This window comes from Schistocerca piceifrons, chromosome 8 (assembly GCF_021461385.2).
Source record: "Schistocerca piceifrons isolate TAMUIC-IGC-003096 chromosome 8, iqSchPice1.1, whole genome shotgun sequence".
Taxonomy (NCBI): domain Eukaryota; kingdom Metazoa; phylum Arthropoda; class Insecta; order Orthoptera; family Acrididae; genus Schistocerca; species Schistocerca piceifrons.
The window spans coordinates 34,580,222-34,586,441 of NC_060145.1; positions in this window are offsets into that span (position 1 = coordinate 34,580,222).

Sequence of the window (6,220 nt, forward strand, 5' to 3'; positions counted from 1 at the left end):
CTGACACTTAAGCACGGAGCAAGCATGCGAGGGTACATATTGTGTCTGAGTGCTTTGCATGCACGTCTTTTACAATGCAAACAAGACAGTGTTTGTTTATTGTCTACATGCCTGGAATTGTGTGATCGATTTGCGGTTGGTATTACTGTTTCATGTTTAACTTCTGCTATTGTGCGTTTGACCTGATGCAAATGTTGGCGTTCTTCTACACTGAGGTGACAAAAGCCGTGGAATACCTCGTGATGTCCGTCGCTGGTAGCTGAGTGGTGAGCGCGACGGAATGTCGTACCTAACGGCCCGGGTTCGATTCCCAGCTGTGTTGGAAATTTTCTCCGCTCAGGGAGTGGGTGTTGTGTCATCATCCTTTCATACCCATCGACACGCAAGTCGCCGAAGTTACTGCCGACACGGTAGCTCAGCGTCTTCGGCCAGAGAGCCGGTTGGCCTCTGTAATAAAAAAACTGAGTGGAAGGATCAACAAACAAGCTTGAACGAATGTCATGTAACGTCCGCAACGCAAAAAAAAAAAAGAAAAAAAAGTGGCGTCAACTCGAAAGACTTGCACCAGGCGAACGGTCTACCAGACGGGAGGCCCTAGCCACACAGCATTTTTTTTATAACTCCTAATGTCGTGTCAGACCTCATTTTTCCCAGCCTACTGCAGCAGCTAGATGTGACATGAACTCAACAAGCTGTTGGAAGTCTCCTGTAGAAATATTGAGCCATGCTGTCTCTATATCGGTCCATAGTTGCGAAAGTGTTGCCGATGCACGATTTTGTGCCCGAACTAATCTGTTGATTATGTCCCATAAATGTTCGATGGGTGGCCATATCATTCACTCGAATTGTTCAGATTATTCTTCAAACCAGTCACGAACAGTTGTGGTCCACTGACATAACGCATTGACATCCAAAAAATATCAATCGCTGTTTGGAAAAATGAAGTTCATGAGTGGCTGCAAATGGTCTTCAAGAAGCCGAACACAACCATTTCTAGTCAATGATCGGTTCAGTTGAACCAGAAGACATAGTCGATTCAATTTAAACCCAGCCCACACCATTATGGAATCAACATCACCTGGCACAGTGCGTTGTTGACAATTTGAGTTCATGACTTCGTGAGGTCTGCGCCACACTCGAATCCAACCATCAGCTCTCACCAACTGAAATCAGGCCTTATCTGGCAAGGCCACGGTTTTTCAGTCGTCTAAGATCCAGCCGATATGGTCACGATCGCAGGATAGCCGCTGCATGCGATGTCGTGCTGTTAGCAAAGGCACTTGCGCAGGTGGTCTGCTGCCATAGCCCATTAACGCCAAATTTTGCCGCACTGTCCTAACGGGTACGTTCGTCGTGCGATGTACATTTATTTATGCTGTTATTTCACGCAGTGTTGCTTGTCTGCTAGCACTGGCAACTCTACACAAACGCCACTGCTCTTGGTCGTTAAGTGAAGGCAGATGTTAGGGGTAATGCCTGCAATTCGGTACTCTCGGGGCATTCTTGAAACTGTGGATCTAACTGTCTAACGATTTCCAAAATGGAAAGTCCCATGCATCCAGCTCAAACTAACGTTCCGCTTCCAAGGTCTGTTAATTCCCGTCGCGCGCCCGTAATCATGTGGGAAACCTTTTCAAGTGAATCACCTGAATACAAATAACAGCTCCAACAACGCACTGCCCTTTTACATCTTGTTTACGTGATACTATCGTCATCTGTATGTGTGACTATCGCTGTCCCATGTCTTCTGTGACCGTAGTGTAGAACCAGCCATTTCTCGCCATAACTACAGGGCTATTACAAATGATTGAAGCGATTTCATAAATTCACTGTAGCTCCATTCATTGACATACGGTCACGACACACTACAGATACGTAGAAAAACTCATAAAGTTTTGTTCGGCTGAAGCCGCACTTCAGGTTTCTGCCGCCAGAGCGCTCGAGAGCGCAGTGAGACAAAATGGCGACAGGAGCCAAGAAAGCGTATGTCGTGCTTGAAATGCACTCAAATCAGTCAGTCATAACAGTGCAACGACACATCAGGACGAAGTTCAACAAAGATCCACCAACTGCTAACTCCATTCGGCGATGGTATGCGAAGTTTAAAGCTTCTGGATGCCTCTGTAAGGGGAAATCAACGGGTCGGCCTGCAGTGAGCGAAGAAACGGCTGAACGCGTGCGGGCAAGTTTCACGCGTAGCCCGCGGAAGTCGACGAATAAAGCAAGCAGGGAGCTAAATGTACCACAGCCGACGGTTTGGAAAATCTTACGGAAAAGGCTAAAGCAGAAGCCTTACCGTTTACAATTGCTACAAGCCCTGACACCCGATGACAAAGTCAAACGCTTTGAATTTTCGGCGCGGTTGCAACAGCTCATGGAAGAGGATGCGTTCAGTGCGAAACTTGTTTTCAGTGATGAAGCAACATTTTTTCTTAATGGTGAAGTGAACAGACACAATGTGTGAATCGGGGCGGTAGAGAATCATCACGCATTCGTGCAGCAAATTCGCAATTCACCGAAAGTTAACGTGTTTTGTGGAATCTCACGGTTTAAAGTTTACGGCCCCTTTTTCTTCTGCGAAAAAAACGTTACAGGACACGTGTATCTGGACATGCTGGAAAATTGGCTCATGCCACAACTGGAGACCGACAGCGCCGACTTCATCTTCAACAGGATGGTGCTCCAACGCACTTCCATCATGATGTTCGGCACTTCTTAAACAGGAGATTGGAAAACCGATGGATCGGTCATGGTGGAGATCATGATCAGCAATTCATATCATGGCCTCCACACTCTCCCGACTTAACCCCATGCGATTTATTTCTGTGGGGTATGTGAAAGATTCAGTGTTTAAACCTCCTCTACCAAGAAACGTGCCAGGTCTGCGAGCTCACATCAACGATGCTTTCGAACTCATTAATGGGGACATGCTGCGCCGAGTGTGGGAGGAACTTGATTATCGGCTTGATGTCTGCCGAATCAATATGGGGCATATATCGAACATTTGTGAGTGCCTAAGAAAACTTTTTGAGTTTTTGTATGTGTGTGCAAAGCATTGTGAAAATATCTCAAATAATAAAGTTATTGTAGAGCTGTGAAATCGCTTCAATCAATTGTAATAACCGTGTATTAGTATGGTACGAAGTATTTCACAGTGTAATAACGAGACATCGAAAATTAAAAGAAACAATAATAGAGTGATTATTTAACGCAACTGTGACGTCAAATAATGGTTTCAGTCAGTATTCACGTATTAAGTTCGTGATTATGAGATAAGCTAACGTCCCTATTGTTTGTTGTTGGTGAATTTCTGATCGTTATAGGACAAAAATACGTGAAAGCGTATTCTCCTACAGAATATCTGACGATTGATGAATAACTCATTCCATTTCAAGACCATAGCTCGTTTAAGCAGTATTTCCTTAAAAATCCAAATAAATTTGGGATAAAAGGTGGTTGCTGTAGTAAAATACAGAAAATTCTAGTTGCACGACGGTTCGTTCAGACAGTCTAATCGTCTTTCGGATGTTCTTAAATACGTTCCTACTCACATAAAAGCTTGGAGAGGAAACATAACCATTGGTAACTGGCGTACAAGTGTCCCACTTGCCAGTACTATGATCGACCTGAAGCGGACTTTACTGAGAACATTAGGCGAAAGTGAATAAAATGAAATCCTTGCTGAGTTACTGCCCAATGATCACAAAGACGTTGAGTACAAGTTTGCTTAGGGGTTTATGAGACAAAAATTTGTATGGTGTCTTACGTTCGGAGGACGTCTCACTATTTAATTCTGAAATAATCACGCCAAAGTGATGACAATATACAAGAAGATTTAGGTACCCATAAAAAATGTGGCTTTCTGCAATAGCACTAATGGACGATAGGACACATGCGAACGTCCATGCAATTAGTATAGCGTTGGACGGATAGCAAAGCCGGCCGAAGTGGCCGTGCGGTTAAAGGCGCTGCAGTCTGGAACCGCAAGACCGCTACGGTCGCAGGTTCGAATCCTGCCTCGGGCATGGATGTTTGTGATGTCCTTAGGTTAGTTAGGTTTAACTAGTTCTAAGTTCTAGGGGACTAATGACCTCAGCAGTTGAGTCCCATAGTGCTCAGAGCCATTTGAACCATTTGACGGATAGCAAACACACCGTCCCTTTGCGGCATTTCAAATACAATGATGAAAGGATGTGGTGGTGTGGCCCTCAACTACGCACCATCCGACGCAGAGTTGAAATATTAATAGTTTTGGCTGGTTTCGTTGTCTACGGGGTGCGATACGTAGTTCAAATGACTCTGAGCACTATGGGACTTAACATCTATGGTCATCAGTCCCCTAGAACTTAGAACTACTTAAACCTAACTAACCTAAGGACAGCACACAACACCCAGCCATCACGAGGCAGAGAAAATCCCTGACCCCGCCGGGAATCGAACCCGGGAACCCGGGCGTGGGAAGCGAGAACGCTACCGCACGACCACGAGATGCGGGCTGATACGTAGTTGGCGCATTACAAGCCAAATACTGCTGAGTCAACAGTATACAATACGAATAGAAACATGAATCGAATGGTTGAAGTTCCTATCACTCGGCAATTGCGAATTTTGAACGTAACAGAGACGTTTATAGATGAAAGATTGCGATTAAATAAAATCTGCATGTACTAACTTAACGACTTTAAATGATGAGTACGATAGTAGAAGTACTTATGAGAATGTAATATATTTCTGCAAAAACACTTATTGGTTCTTCTCATGGAGAAGAAATAAAAACGTTGAGGTTCGCCGATGACATTGTAATTCTGTCAGAGACAGCAAAGGACTTGGAAGAGCAGTTGAACGGAACGGACAGTGTCTTGAGAGGAAGATATAAGATGAACATCAACAAAAGCAAAATGAAGGTAATGGAATGTAGTCGAATTAAGTCGGGTGATGCTGCGGGAATTAGATTAGGAAATGAGACACTTAAAGTAGTAAAAGACTTTTGCTATTTGGGGAACAAAATAACTGATGACGGTCGAAGTAAAGAGGGCTGGCAATGGCAAGGAAAGCGGTTCTGAAGAAGAGAAATTCGTTAACATCGAGTATAGATGTAAGTGTCAGGAAGCCGTTTCTGAAAGTATTTGTATGGAGTGTAGCAATGTATGGAAGTGAAACGAGGGCGATAAATAGTTTAGACAAGAAGAGAATAGAAGCTTTCGAAATGTGGTGCTACAGAAGAATGCTGAAGATTAGGTGGGTAGATCACATAACTAATGAGGAGGAATTGAATAGAATTGGGGAGAAGAGGAGTTTGTGGCACAACTTGACTAGAAGAAGGGATCGGTTGGTACGACATGTTCTGAGGCATCAAGGGATCACCAATTTAGTACTGGAGGGCAGCGTGGAGGGTAAAAATCGTAGAGGAAGACCAAGAGATGAATACACTACTCAGATTCAGAAGGATGTAGGCTGCAGTAGGTACTGGGAGATGAAGAGGCTTGCACAGGATAGGAGAGCTGCATCAAACCAGTCTCAGGACTAAAGACCATAACAACAACGTCTTATTGGTTTCGATGGTCCAGCAATTAAATAAAATGTAAGCTGAATAACAGAGAAAGAATAGATTCCTACTGCACATAATTAGTTGTGGTTCAAATGGCTCTGAGCACTATGGGACTTAACTTCTGAGGTCATCAGTCCCCTAGAAGTTAGAACTGCTTAAACCTAACTAACCTAAGGACCTCACACACATCCATGCTCGTGGCAAAATTCGAACCTGCGACTGTAGCGGTCGCGCGGTCACGCGGGCGCGCGGTTCCAGACTGTAGCGCCTAGAACCGCTCGGCCACTCAGGCCGGTAATTAGCTATGAACTAGAATATAGCTCGCGAGATATTGACTTCTCACGTATACTACGTCTTCACCGTAGAAACCTCGGAAATCTCACAAGATCACAAGTCCGCACGCCGAAGTGTTTCTATCTCTTCGCGACCACGAGCAAACCGCTCCACACTCCAAGTCTCTCTCGCGACTGTGCGTCTCAGCCGGCCTAAGTGGCCGCGCGGTTCTAGGCGCTGCAGTCTGGAACCGCGAGACCGCTACGGTCGCAGGTTCGAATCCTGCCTCGGGCATGGATGTGTTTGATGTCCTTAGATTAGTTAGGTTTAAGTAGTTCTAAGTTCTAGGGGACTGATGACCTCAGCAGTTGAGTCCCATAGTGCTCAAAGAGCCACTGT